Raw genomic sequence first — 14,916 nt, 5'->3', positions numbered from 1 at the left:
CAGTATACTGTAACTGAAATCACTGCTGAATGTGCAGTGCTCTGGTGGGTTTTGTTTACAGTAAAAACAGTACTGTGTTACAGGATATAGACATCTTACCTGGTACCAGAGTTCCTTGACACGATCATTCCTCTCAAAGGGAACAGTGTACACCTGCTTCATGCTGATATTATGCTTTGTCAAGACTCTAGCAATGGTTGTCGTGCTTACACTTTCAATATTTTGAAATGTATTGTCTGCCAACACTCTCTCTTGAATTTCTCTGAGTTTTATGGCATTGTTGCTAATGACCATGTCAACAATTACAGCTTCCTGCCGAGCAGAGAAAATCCTACCTCTCCCCACTCCATTTGGTAACCGTTGGGTCCTAAAACAGAAATAAAATTACACACAAGTGGTTCGGAGAGCTTTTGCTCGATTTACAACTCTACAGTAATATTCAGTACAGTTAGAAGCCCATGCAGAATGCATATCTTACCTGTTAGTTTGCTGGAAGGTTCTTATTATAGATGACACAATTGAGTGTTGCAAATTTGGCTGCACTCGGAGACCAGCATCTCTCATTGATAGACCATGATTGACAACATGATCAATGATTGTAGCCCTAATCTCATCTGACACTACAACTCCGGGTCTTCCCCTCAGTCGTCTTCCACCACGGATATGTAATCCTCTGCCTCTCCCGGCAACTCTTCCACCTCTGTAAGCCCTACACGATCTCTGGCTGGGTCCATGTTTATGTAAAATATATTCCAAAGATGTCCCCATAGTAGAGATGGTAATGACATAAAAATGGAAAACACCTGAGTAAGTCTTCAGTTACGTAATGGAGAATGAAAATCAGCTGTGAATAATTAAGAGTTATTATTATTTTTTTATTTTTTATTTTAGAATTTCTATTTTGCTTTTACTAAAGAGATAGTAAAAAATTGCAGTCTAATTCAAATTTCAGTAGCTTTTGAACTTGAGTTTAACAGTTTTGATAAGGGTATCTTAACATTTTGGATCCAAGATGGCATAGCAGTGCGGTCGTGCATTATGTTGTGTCCTCGTGTAAATAGCCAGTTTTTTTGTTTGTTTTTCTCACTTTCCATCCTTAATTAAATATACTTTCCTGCAACCCGCCTCACCCAATGTGGAACGGATTCTATTATTTCTTCATAACTTTTATCAAGAACCCACAGCTGAAACTAGCCAGCTAGCCAGCTAACTAGCTACTTGCTATTAGCTATTGCTATTAGCCACCGTTAGCGGTCTTCACCACTGTCCATGGCCTGTACTATCTACCAGCCAGCTCTAGCCTGGACAATTATCGGCCAGTCTGCACAGCGTGCTATCGACCCAGAGCATTTAGGATTTTCTGCCGGAATCACTGAATCACTGGACCTTAACACCGTATCATCACAACTAGCTAGCTGCAACCGAATGGATGTTGTTGTTGGCTAATCACCACTAATCACCACTAATCACCACACAAAGCTAGCAGGAGTTAGCCTTGAGCTAGCCTCGAGCAAGGCCCATCTCCCGGCTATCCACCTCTCTGTCAACCGGACGGGACCTCCTAGTGTCGACACGGAGCCCCGCTGATCCATCACAACTGGTCTGCCTAGGTGTACCTCCACTGTACTCATATCCTTCCATATCCTTTTCTGTACATAATGCCCTGAATCTATTCTACTACGCCCGGAAATCTGCCCTGTTTATTCTCTGTACCCAACGCACTAGAAGACCAGTTCTTAAAGCCTTTAGCCGTATACTTATTCTATTCCTCCTCTGTTCCTCTGGTGATGTAGAGGTTAACCCAGGCCCTGTATCCCCCAGTATCACTCCTACTCCCCAGGCACTATCATTTATTGACTTCTGTAACCGTAAAAGCCTTGGTTTCTTGCATGTTAACAGCAGAAGCCTCCTCCCCAAGTTTGAGTTATTCACTGCATTAGCACACTCTGCCAACCCTGATGTTCTAGCAGTGTCTGAATCCTGGCTTAGGAAGGCCACCAAAAATTCAGACATTTCCATCCCAAACTACAACATTTTCCGTCTAGATAGAACTGCCAAAGGAGGCGGAGTTGCAATCTACTGTAGAGATAGCCTGCAGAGCTCTATCATACTATCCAGGTCTGTGCCCAAACAGTTTGAGCTTCTACTTCTAAAAATCCACCTTTCCAGAAATAAGTCTCTCACTGTTGCCGCTTGCTACAGACCCCCCTCAGCCCCCAGTTGTGCCCTGGACACCATATGTGAATTGATTGCCCCCATCTATCCTCAGAGTTCGTACTGCTTGGTGACCTAAACTGGGATATGCTTAACACCCCGGCCGTCCTAGAATCTAAACTAGATGCCCTCAATCTCACACAAATTATCAAGGAACCTACCAGGTACAACCCTAAATCCGTAAACATAAGCACCCTCATAGATATCATCCTGACTAATTTACCCTCTAAATACACCTCCGCTGTCTTCAACCAGGATATCAGCGATCACTGCCTCATTGCCTGCGTCCGTAATGGGTCCGCGGTCAAACGACCACCCCTCATCACTGTCAAACGCTCCCTAAAACACTTCAGCGAGCAGGCCTTTCGAATTGACTTGGCCCGGGTATCCTGGATGGATATTGACCTCATTCCATCAGTAGAGGATGCCTGGATGTTCTTCAAAAGTGCTTTCCTCTCCATCTTAAATAAGCATGCCCCATTCAAAAAATGCAGAACTAAGAACAGATATAGCCCCTGGTTCACACCAGACTTGACTGCCCTTGACCAGCACAAAAACATCCTGTGGCATACTGCATTAGCATCGAACAGCCCCGCGCGATATGCAACTTTTCAGGGAAGTCAGGAACCAATATACACAATCAGTTAGGAAAGCAAAGGCTAGCTTTCTAGAACAGAAATGTGCATCCTGTAGCACTAACTCCAAAAAGTTTTGGGACACTGTAAAGTCCATGGAGAATAAAAGCACCTCCTCCCAGCTGCCCACTGCACTGAGGCTAGGAAACACTGTCACCACCGTTAAATCTACGATAATCGAGAATTTCAATAAGCATTTTGCTATGGCTGGCCATGCATTCCACCTGGCTACCCCTACCCCAGCCACCAGCTCTGCACCCTCCGCTGCAACTTGCCCCCCCCGCATCTCCTTCACCCAAATTCAGATAGCTGATGTACTGAAAGAGCTGCAAAATCTGGACCCCTACAAATCAGCTGGGCTAGACAATCTGGACTCTTTCTTTCTAAAATTAGCCGCCGAAATTGTCGCAACCCCTATTACTAGCCTGTTCAACCTCTCTTTCGTATCGTCTGAGATCCCCAGATATTGGAAAGCTGCCGCGGTCATCCCCCTCTTCAAAGGGGGTGACACTCTAGATCCAAACTGTTACAGACCTATATCCTGCCCTACCCTGCCTTTCGAAAGTATTTGAAAGCCAAGTTAACAAACAGATGACCGACCACTTCGAATCCCACCGTACCATCTCCGCTATGCAATCTGGTTTCCGAGCTGGTCATGGGTGCACCTCAGCCACGCTCAAGGTCCTAAATGATATAATAACTGCGATTGATAAAAGACAGTACTGTGCAGCCGTCTTCATCGACCTGGCCTAGGCTTTTGACTCTGTCAATCACTGCATTCTTATTGGCAGACTAAATAGCCTTGGTTTCTCAACTTACTGCCTCGCCTGGTTCACCAACTACTTTTCAGATAGAGTTCAATGTGTCAAATCGGAGGGCCTGTTGTCGAGACCTCTGGCAGTCTCTATGGGGGTGTCACAGGGTTCAATTCTCGGGTCGACTCTATTCTCTGTGTATATCAATGTCGCTCTTGCTGCTAGTGACGCTCAGATCCACCTCTACGCAGACGACACCATTTTGTATACATCTGGCCCTTCATTGGACACTGTGTTAACAAACCTCCAAACAAGCTTCAATGCCATACAACACTCCTTCTGTGGCCTCCAACTGCTCTTAAATGCTAGTGAAAATAAATGCATGCTCTTCAATCGAATGCTGCTGGCACCCGCCCGCCCGAATAGAATCACTACTCTCGGCGGGTCTGACTTAGAATATGTGGACAACTACAAATACCTAGGTGTCTGGTTAGACCATAAACTCTCTTTCCAGACTCACATTAAGCATCTCCAATCCAAAGTTAAATCTAGAATTGGCTTCCTATTTCGCAACAAAGCCTCCTTCACTCATGCTGCTAAACATGCCCTCGTAAAACTGACTATCCTACCGATCCTTGACTTCGGCGATGTCATTTACAAAATAGCTTCCAACACTCAACTCAGCAAATTAGATGTAGTCTATCACAGTGCCATCCATTTTGTCTCCAAAGCCCCACATACCACCCACTATTGTGATCTGTACGCTCTCGTTGGCTGGCCCTCACTACATATTCGACGCCAAACCCACTGGCTCCAGGTCATCTATAAATCACTTCTAGGCAAATCCCCACCTTATCTTAGCTCATTGGTCACCATAGCAACACCCACCCGTAGTATGCGCTCCAGCAGGTATATCTCACTGGTCATCCCCAAAGCCAACACCTCCTTTGGCCGCCATTCCATCCAGTTCTCTGCTGCAAATGACTGGAACGAACTACAAAAATCTCTGAAGCTGGAGACACTTATCTCCCTCATTAACTTTAAGCATCAGTTGTCAGAGCAGCTTACCGATCACTGTACCTGTACACAGCCCATCTGTAATTAGCCCACCCAACTACCTCATCCCCATATTGTTATTTACATTGTTATTAATTTTGCTCATTTGCACCCCATCATCTTCTGCACATCTATCACTCCAGTGTTAATACTAAATTGTAATTATTTTGCACTATGGCCTATTCATTGCCTTACCTCCATAACTTACTACATTTGCACACACTGTATATAGATTTTCTATTGTATTATTGACTGTACTTTTTTGTTTATTCCATATGTAACTCTGTGTTGTTGTTGTTTTTATCGCACTGCTTTGCTTTATCTTGGCCAGGTCACAGTTGTAAATGAGAACTTGTTCTCAACTGGCTTACCTGGTTAAATAAAGGTGAAATAAAAAATTTAAAAAATAAACAATTTGCAAAATCGTCTGTAGATACAGAGTTTTGTTGGTAAATGTGTTTTAGTGAGACAAGTATTTATGTAATTTCAAAGATGTTGTCATTAAATGCATTTTGTGTCAAAGCAATGACAAATGATCCACAGGTTGCCACATAAAGTGTTGTTGTGATAACTGTATTTAGAGTTTTGCACATGTATCCGCAGTATTGAACAATGCTTGTTAGCAATTGAAAAAAAACTGTAATTAACTTCATTGTGATATTTGTTATGCATAAAGTATGCTTTTTTGGACTAAATTTACTTGCATCTTTCTTGACTTTTTGAATAAAAATATTGTATGTTGTATTTTTCAAAGTGTCCACCAGAAGGAAGATTATAAGATATGTATTTTACATTATAAGGTATTTTGGTATGACAATATACAGTACACTAAGTGTACAATACAATTTGTCAGGGCATGGACTCTACAAGGTGTCGAAAGTGTTCCACAGGGATGCTGGCCCATGTTGACTCCAATGCTTCCCACAGTTGTGTCAAGTTGGCTGGATGTCCTTTGGGTGGTAGACCATTCTTTATACACATGGGAAATTGCTGAGCTTGAAAAACCCAGCAGCGTTGCAGTTCTTGACACAAACCGGTGTGCCTGGCATCTACTACCATACCCCATTCAAAGGCACTTAAATATTTTATCTTGCCAATTCACACTCTGAATGGCACACATACACAATCCATGCCTCAATTGTCTTAATTCTTAAAAATCCTTCTTTAACTTTTTACTGCAATGGGCTAAATCAGGGTCACACAAAGTGATTCTTGGTAGTCTTTAAGAAATCTACTTTGAAACAAAATTATACACCTCACACACATGGTTATCAGCTTAAAAAAAAAAGAAGGCACCTGTACCATGCCAGATATAGTTGAAATGTATTCAATTTTGAGTTTGCATCCCAACATTACACTTTATATACATCACAGAAGACTGAAATATAACAAAACTGTTTGACATAGAAACACCGGATTTTCGTTGTAAAATAAAATAAACATCTTTATTAATTATGAAATTATTCCACCCATGAGGCCAAAGAGGGTGCTTTTGGTCATTTAGTGCAGGAAAGGGCTAACCAGTCTATTTCCCTTCATCTACACTGATTGAAGTGGATTTTAAATGGTGGTCCTCTGTAGCTCAGCTGGTAGAGCACGGCGCTTGTAACGCCAAGGTAGTGGGTTCGATCCCCGGGACCATCCATACACACAAAAAAATGTATGCACGCATGACTGTAAGTCGCTTTGGATAAAAGCATCTGCTAAATGGCATGTTATTATTATTATTAAAAAGTGACATCAATAGCTTTCACCTGGATTCACCTGGTCAGTCTGTCATGGAAAGAGCATGTGTTTCTAAGGTTTTGTATACTCAGTGTATGCATCCTATGACACAGTGCTATATTTGAAATGAATAGTGTCCAGGCACTTCATTTTAAGCTGTTTTACCACAGTAAAAGTCCAGCAACACATCTTATGACTAAGCTTTTTGTTCAAAGTCACCCTACTGACTCTTTTCAACCCCACTTTAGCTGAGTCAGGTAGTAGACAGTCCAATACAGTGTATTGCATTGGGGCTATGGAGGGGACGGAGTAAAAAGCCAGCAACTGTCCGTATGACACAGTCCCCCTCCAAAACTAAACATATTTGGTTAGTAGAGACCCTACTGAGTCTTTTCCAACTCACTTTAGCTGAGACAGGCAGTAAACTTTTTATTATACAGTCCAATATGTGTTCCAATATGTATTCCATATACAGTGAACTTGTTCTGTTGCATGGGTAAATAGTCACAAACTCTGAATTACCAAATAATTCGTGTTTATTAGCAAAAGATAGTATGACAACTGCTGGGCACAGCACATAGCGTTATGGTTTCACAGAATTTGGATAAGACACATGAGGATTTCAGCCACTAGAGGGTGCTACTAGGATAATAAATCAAATCAAATCAAATCAAATTGTATTGGTCACATGCGCCGAATACAACAGGTGCAGACATTACAGTGAAATGCTTACTTACAGCCCTTAACCAACAGTGCATTTATTTTAACAAAAAAAGTAAAAATAAAACAACAACAAAAGTGTTGAGAAAAAAAGAGCAGAAGTAAAATAAAATAACAGTAGGGAGGCTATATATACAGGGGGGTACCGGTGCAGAGTCAATGTGCGGGGGCACCGGCTAGTTGAGATAGTTGAAGTAATATGTACATGTGGGTAGAGTTAAAGTGACTATGCATAAGCCACTAGGCCATACAGTATAATCACAGATAGAACAGTGTTAGTTATAAAACAATTTTTTGGTATAATCATCCAGTTATACAGCAAACTGGAAAAAAATTTAAACTGTGATAGGATCTGTAAGAACCAAGACACACTTTTAAGCATAGCACCAGTCATATACATAACATAGAATGACATTAAAAACATAGCCATTTCTCAATGTGCTCCACCATATAATATTATGTATCTTAAGTAGTAATTAATAGTTAGTTGTAGTTATAATTTTGTAACATAATTTTGTACCATAATTTTAAGATTATGTACTATGACTATGCAAAGCTGCAAAAAAATATTGATTAAGTATCATACACATAGCATTTTAGCACAGACCTTTATTTTGAAGGCAAAATCGGAAAACCGGAAGTGTTATTGTTGCTGCCGGGACGCTAATCTTGTCAATGAGGTTAGCTAGGCAAGCAAACATGTCAAAATGACCCCGTCCTAATTAACCACAGTATTTCCCTAATTCGTACAACTAGCTAGCAACCTAGTTAAGTGTGTTCTTTTTCCGTTGGCGTTGTTTTAAATTCACATTTTAATAGCATTGGAGATTTTGAACCACCACAACAGTTAATCGCTAACGTTAGCTAGCAAGTCGGCTAGCCTGGTGAGTACATTATTAGCTAGCTAACGGCTTGCCTTTAACATCCAACCAGAGACGGTGCGGTAGCTTGAAACTAACGTTAGTAAATGTAGCTAGCTAGGTAACAAGCCAACTACTAACCAGCAAGTTGGCTAGTGTGATTGTCGCGAGGTACTTTGCTAGCCAACGTTGGCTAACGTTAGTTGGCTAGCTGTCTTTCATGTGTCTTGCAGTGTCTGGAAAACTAACTTGTTAACAGTTACCCATTCAAATGTCACCTGGAAATGATACTGGCCTAGAAGTAGGCAGGGCAAACCCGTTTTGGTGATTTCGGGTAGCTAAATCATCAAAATAAATAAATCACAACACGTTTTTGGACTCATCCAACAGTTTTACCCGATTAAGTAGCTACGATATCATTGGAAACTGTAGATTATAATTTAACATGAAGGAAAATTGTGTTTTCAATTTTTTGAAATAATGTTTGTGTCCACAATTGTCCAGTGTTTGATCGGTACCAGAGAGTAATTATGTTCTGATTTCAGATTGAAATAGCAGAGTAGAGGAAGATTTCAATAGCTCTCATTTTGTCTAAGTTGTTGGGAAAGTGGTCAAAGTAGCTAATTTGTTTAAAAAGTAACATTGTTTATAGTGAATAGAATGTAGGGAGTGATGTCACAATGGGACCTTTAGAATGCTGAGGAAATCCCATGAAAGTGGATGGAGGACAAAAAGTTTAAAAGGTATAAAACCTATCAAAAAGTTGTATGCAAGCACACTTTTCCAGACCAGTCTACACGTTTTAAAGTTTGAAATACGTTTCTAGCTTAAACGGTGTAAGAGGAGTAGCGTTGTAAAGAATAATAACTATAAATCAGAAATAATTCTTACAAGATCTAAAGTTTAATGTTAAAAGTTAGGCTTAAAAAAAACAACTTTTCACCCCAATTTCGTGGTATCCAATTGGTAGTTACAGTCATGTCCCATCGCTGCAACTCCCGTACGGACTCAGGAGAGATCCATGCGTCCTCCGAAACACGACCCTGCCAAACCGCACTGCTTCTTGACACACTTCTCGCTTAACCTGGAAACCAGCCGCACCAATGTGTCGGAGGAAACGCAGTCCAACTGGTGACCGAAATCAGCCCGGCCCCCCACAGAGTCGCTAGAGCGTAATGGGACAAGGACATCCCGGCCGGCCAAACTCTCCCCTAACCCAGACGAGGCTGGGCCAATTGTGCGCCGCCTCATGGGACTCCCGGTCGCGGCCGGCTATGACACAGCCTGGGATCGAACCCGGGTCTGTAGTGACGCCTCTAGCACTGCTAAACCACTCGGGAGGTAAAAGTTACATTCCTAAAACGTACGTTGAAAATAACGTTGTTGCTGCTTCCTGTTGACTAGACGTATTGATAAATAGCCCAATGTTAAAACAGTTTTAAAGTGTCTGAATGAATAACCAATATGCAGAAATATGCACGTCCTGTTAAAAATCACACAGAATATGGGAATAATGTGTACATCACTAGTTAGAGGACAATGTGTAGAAGACGGCTAGCTACATTTTGAAGTGTTGCATTTTGATTCAAGTGGGTCACCAACGCAATAAGTGTAACGCAACACTTTTTTTGTTAATCACTTCCATCGATATCATGCTGAAATCAATAGAACAGGGAGCGTTTTGGGTGTAGAGCTGTTTAAACGAACACTATTCAAAGGCCACACGGAAACTTGGAATACCCTATATATGGTTGTTTAGAAGAAGATTTTTTGAAACCTTCTACAATCTAAACTGAGTGTACAAATCATTAGGAACACCTACTTTTTCCATGACAGACTGACCAGGTGAATCCAGGTGAAAGCTATGATCCCTTTTTGAGGTCACCACTTAAATCAGTGTAGATGAAGGGGAGGAGACAGGTTAAAGAAGGATTTGAAAGTCTTGAGACATGGATTGTGTATGTGTGCCATTCGAAGGGTGAATTGGTAGGACAAAATATTTAAGTGCCTATGAACGGGGTATGGTAGGTGCCAGGCGCACCGGTTTGAGTGTGTCAAGAACTGCAACGCTGCTGGGATTTTCATGCTCAACAGATTCCTGTGTGTATCAAGAATGGTCAACCACCCAAAGGACATCCAGCCAACTTGACAACTGTGGGAAGCATTGGAATCAAATCAAATTGTATTTGTCACATGCGGCGACTACAACAGGTGTAGACCTTACCGTGAAATGCTTACTTACAAGCCCTTAACCAACAATTCAGTATTAAGAAAATAGTTAAGAAATTATTTACTAAATAAAGTAAAGTAAAATTAATTTAAAAAATATCACAATCAAATAACAATGAGGTTATTTTTTACATTTTAGTCATTTAGCAGACGCTCTTATCCAGAGTGACTTACAGTTAGTGAGTGCATACATTTTCATACTGGCCCCCCGTGGGAAACGAACCCACAACCCTGGTGTTGCAAGCGCCATGCTCTACCAACTGAGCTACACAGGACTATATACAGGGGGTACTGGTACAGAGTCAATGTACGGGGATACAGGTTAGTCGAGGTAATTTGTACATGTACAGTCGTGGTCAAAAGTCTTGAATGACACAAATACTAATTTTCACAAAGTCTGCTGCCTCAGTTTTGATGATGGCAATTTACATATACTCCAGAATATCATGAAGGGTGATCAGATGAATTGCAATTAATTGCAAAGTCCCTCTTTGCCATGAAAATGAACTTAATCCCCCAAAAACATTTCCACTGCATTTCAGCCCTGCCACAAAAGGACCAGCTGCCATCATGTCAGTGATACTCTCGTTAACACAGATGAGAGTGTTGACGAGGACAAGGCTGGAGATCACTCTGTCATGCTGATTGAGTTAGAATAACAGACTGGAAGCTTTAAAAGGAGGGTGGTGCTTGAAATCATTGTTCTTCCTCTGTTAACCATGGTTACCTGCAAGGAAACACGTGCCGTCATCATTGCTTTGCACAAAAAGGACTTCACAGGCAAGGATTTTGCTGCTAGTAAGATTGCACCTAAATCAACCATTTATCGGATCATCAAGAACTTCAAGGAGAGAGGTTCAATTGTTGTGAAGAAGGCATCAGGGCGCCCAAGAAAGTCCAGCAAGCGCCAGGACCGTCTCCTAAAGTTGATTCAGCTGCGGGATCGGTGCACCACCAGTGCAGAGCTTGCTCAGGAATGGCAGCAGGCAGGTGTGAGTGCATCTGCACAGACAGTGTGGCGAAGACTTTTTGGAGGATGGCCTGGTGTCAAGAAGGGCAGCAAAGAAGCCACTTCTCTCCAGAAAAATACATCAGGGACAGACTGATATCCTGCAAAAGGTACAGGGATTGGACTGCTGAGGACTGGGGTAAAGTCATTTTCTCTGATGAATCCCCTTTCCGATTGTTTGGGGCATCCGTAAAACACCTTGTCCGAGAAGACATTCCTGTGTCATGCCAACAGTAAAGCATCCTGAGACCATTCATGTGTGGGGTTCCTTCTCAGCCAAGGGAGTGGGCTCACTCACAATTTTGCCTAAGAACACAGCCATGAATAAAGAATGGTACCAACACATCCTCCGAGAGCAACTTCTGCCAACCATCCAAGAACAGTTTGGTGACGACCAATGCTTTTTCCAGCATGATGGAGCACCTTGCCATAAGGCAAAAGTGATAACTAAGTGGCTCGGGGAACAAAACATCAACATTTTGGGTCCATGGCCAGGAAACTCCCCAGACCTTAATCCCATTGAGAACTTGTGGTCGATCCTCGAGGCGGGTGGACAAACAAAAACCCACAAATTCTGACAAACTCCAAGCATTGATTATGCAAGAATGGGCTGCCATCAGTCAGGATGTGGCCCAGAAGTTAATTGACAGCATGCCAGGGCAGATTGCAGAGGTCTTGAAAAGAAGGGTCAACACTGCAAATATTGACTCTTTGCATACACTTAATGTAATTGTAAATAAAAGCCTTTGACACTTACGGAATGCTTGTAATTATACTTCAGTATACCATAGTAACATCTGACAAAAATATCTAAAAACACTGAAGCAGCAAACTTTGTGAAGACCAATACTTGTGTCATTCTCAACTTTTGACCACGACTGTAGGTAGGGGTAATGTGACTATGCATGGATAATAAACAGCGCGTAGCAGCTCAATGCAAATAGTCTAGGTGGCCATTTGATGAATTGTTCAGCAGTCTTTTTTTATTTAACCTTTATTTAAGTAGGCAAGTCAGTTAAGAACATATTCTTATTTACAATGACTGCCTACCCCGGCCAAACCCGGACGACGCTGGGCCAATTGTGCGCCGCCCTATGGGACTCCTAATCACAGCCGGATTGTGATACAACTTGGAATCTAACCAGGGTTTGTAGTGACGCCTCTAGCACTGAGATGCAGTGCCTTAGACTGCTGCGCCACTCGGGAGCTGTTAAGGAGCCTTTTGGATCTAGACTTGACGCTCCGGTACCGCTTGCCGTGTGGTAGCAAAGAGAACAGTATATGACTTGGGTGACTGGAATCTTTGACTATTTTTTGGCCTTCCTCTGACACAGCCTAGTATATAGGTCCTGGATGGCAGGAAGCTTGGCCCCAGTTATGTACTGGGCCATACGCACTACCCTCTGTAGCGCCTTACGGTCGGATGCTGAGCAGTTGCCATACAAGGTCAGGATGCTCTCGATGGTGCAACTGGAGAGTATTTTGAGGATCTGAGGGGGAAAAGGCGTTGTCGTGCCCTCTTCTTTGTGTGTTTGGACCATTTTATAGTTTGTTTGTGATGTGGACACCAAGGAACTTGAAACTCTCGACCTGCGCCTCTACAACCCCTACGATGTGAATGGGCGCGTGTTCGGCCCCCGTTTTCCTGTAGTCCACGATCATCTCCTTTGTCTTGCTCACGTTGAGGGAGAGGTTGTTGTCATGGCACTACACTGCCAGGTCTCTGACCTCCTCCCTATAGGCTGTCTCATCGTTGTGGTCCTCTGTAGCTCAACTGGTAGAGCACGGCGCTTGAAACGCCAAGGTAGTGGGTTCGAGCCCCGGGACCACCCATACAGAAAAATGTATGCATGCATGACTGTAAGTCGCTTTGGATAAAAGCGTCTGCTAAATGGCATATTATTGTCGGTGATCATGCCTACCACCGTTGTTGTCAGTAAACTTAATGATGGTGTTGGATTCGTGCCTGGCCACGCAGTCGTGGAATAATAATGGAATAATAATATTGAATGCATTAAAAGAAGTGACCGTAACCAAAGTAACAAACACTGTAGATTAGGAATTAACAGTAAATGTACTACTGATGATATATGTAATGAGGAATTGATATACACGCAAACAATTCACACAATTTAAGTTATGAAACAATGAATGTGCACAAATTGGTGGGAGAGAGCACATTCTGGAGAGAGAAGGGCATTGTGCATCTGGCCGCATGGTCAATCCGACGTCTGCATTGATCATACAGCAATTACGGTGATATGTCCTCAGCAGAAGTCATATGGTTGTTTTTGTCTGTGTACTTGGCGTTGTTTAGTAGGCCTACTTTGTCTGTCCGTATAATTATTCCATTGCTGACGACGTCTGTCGTGATCCAAGCCCATGCTTTCTTGCCCAGGCATGTTTACTGAGCGACAGATCATTAAAAAATAAAATGTAGATTTGTTTTATTTTGATTGTACAAGTGTTGTGTCAGGAGAAGTGTTGCTCCTCGAAATAAACAATATGGGGCAAGCGAATTAGCCTAACTTCATCTAAATCTGTGTCTAGAATAAATGAAGGCAGTAGTAGCCAGCCATACATTAGGCTATTTATTTGCCTATTTCTTTGATAATTGAATAGGACTAAGTAAGTCAATCGTGTATTTTCATCTGTCGGGGTCGTTTACCTTTGAACAATGTGTGTGAAGGAACATAAGGATGCTCCCTGAGTGATAGCGCAGTAATGCGCACTTGGGGTATAGGCTTTACTGGCACACTGGCACATTTACGGGTTTTCCGATCACGAGTAAATCTGATTACGAGTATCAAGTGTGATAAAACGGATGACGAGATCGGCACACCCCTAGCTATCATGCTTGTAAACATGATTTATTAATTAGTTAAAAAAACACATTAATAGATTGCTTTTTATAATGTTTTGTTGCATTTAACTGCCGAAAATGCTGTTAGAATCCATTTCCATAGTAGGTGACGTCAGAGGTCACCGACTCAAATTGATTGGTCACATACATGTGTTTAGCAGATGTTATTGCGGGTGTAGCGAAATGCTTGTGCTTCTAGCTCCGACAGTGCAGTAATATCTGACAAGTAATATCTAACAATTTCACAACATATACCCAATACACACAAATCTAAGTAAGGAATTAAGAATATATACATATATGAACGAGCGATGTCAGAGCGGCATGGACTAAGATACTGTAGAATAGTATAGAATACAGTATATACAGTGGGGAGAACAAGTATTTGATACACTGCCGATTTTGCAGGTTTTCCTACTTACAAAGTATGTAGAGGTCTGTAATTTTTATCATAGGTACACTCCAACTGTGAGAGACAAACATCCAGAAAATCACATTGTATGATATTTAAGTCATTAATTTGCATTTTATTGCATGACATAAGTATTTGATCACCTACCAACCAGTAAGAATTCCGGCTCTCACAGACCTGTTAGTTTTTCTTTAAGAAGCCCTCCTGTTCTCCACTCATTACCTGTATTAACTGCACCTGTTTGAACACGTTACCTGTATAAAAGACACCTGTCCACACACTCAATCAAACAGACTCCAACCTCTCCACAATGGCCAAGAACAGAGAGCTGTGTAAGGACATCAGGGATAAAATTGTAGACCTGCACAAGGCTGGGATGGGCTACAGGACAATAGGCAAGCAGCTTGGTGAGAAGGCAAAAACTGTTGGCGCAATTAT

General features: G+C 42.0%; 1 protein-coding gene across 1 annotated transcript in view; it reads left to right on the top strand.

The window, feature by feature from the left end:
• Positions 1–7,765: 7,765 nt before the first annotated feature.
• The window catches only part of LOC121569799 (BTB/POZ domain-containing adapter for CUL3-mediated RhoA degradation protein 1-like), a 33,648-nt gene continuing 26,497 nt past the window's right edge, over positions 7,766–14,916 (top strand). Inside the window, exon 1 of the mRNA XM_041881003.1 lies at positions 7,766–7,989. The gene's annotated coding sequence lies outside the window, so the exon portion shown is untranslated. The remainder of the gene's footprint in view (positions 7,990–14,916) is intronic.

Source organism: Coregonus clupeaformis, chromosome 7 (assembly GCF_020615455.1).
Source record: "Coregonus clupeaformis isolate EN_2021a chromosome 7, ASM2061545v1, whole genome shotgun sequence".
Classification (NCBI taxonomy): Eukaryota; Metazoa; Chordata; class Actinopteri; order Salmoniformes; family Salmonidae; genus Coregonus; species Coregonus clupeaformis.
This window is presented reverse-complemented; position numbering and strand designations above follow the sequence as displayed.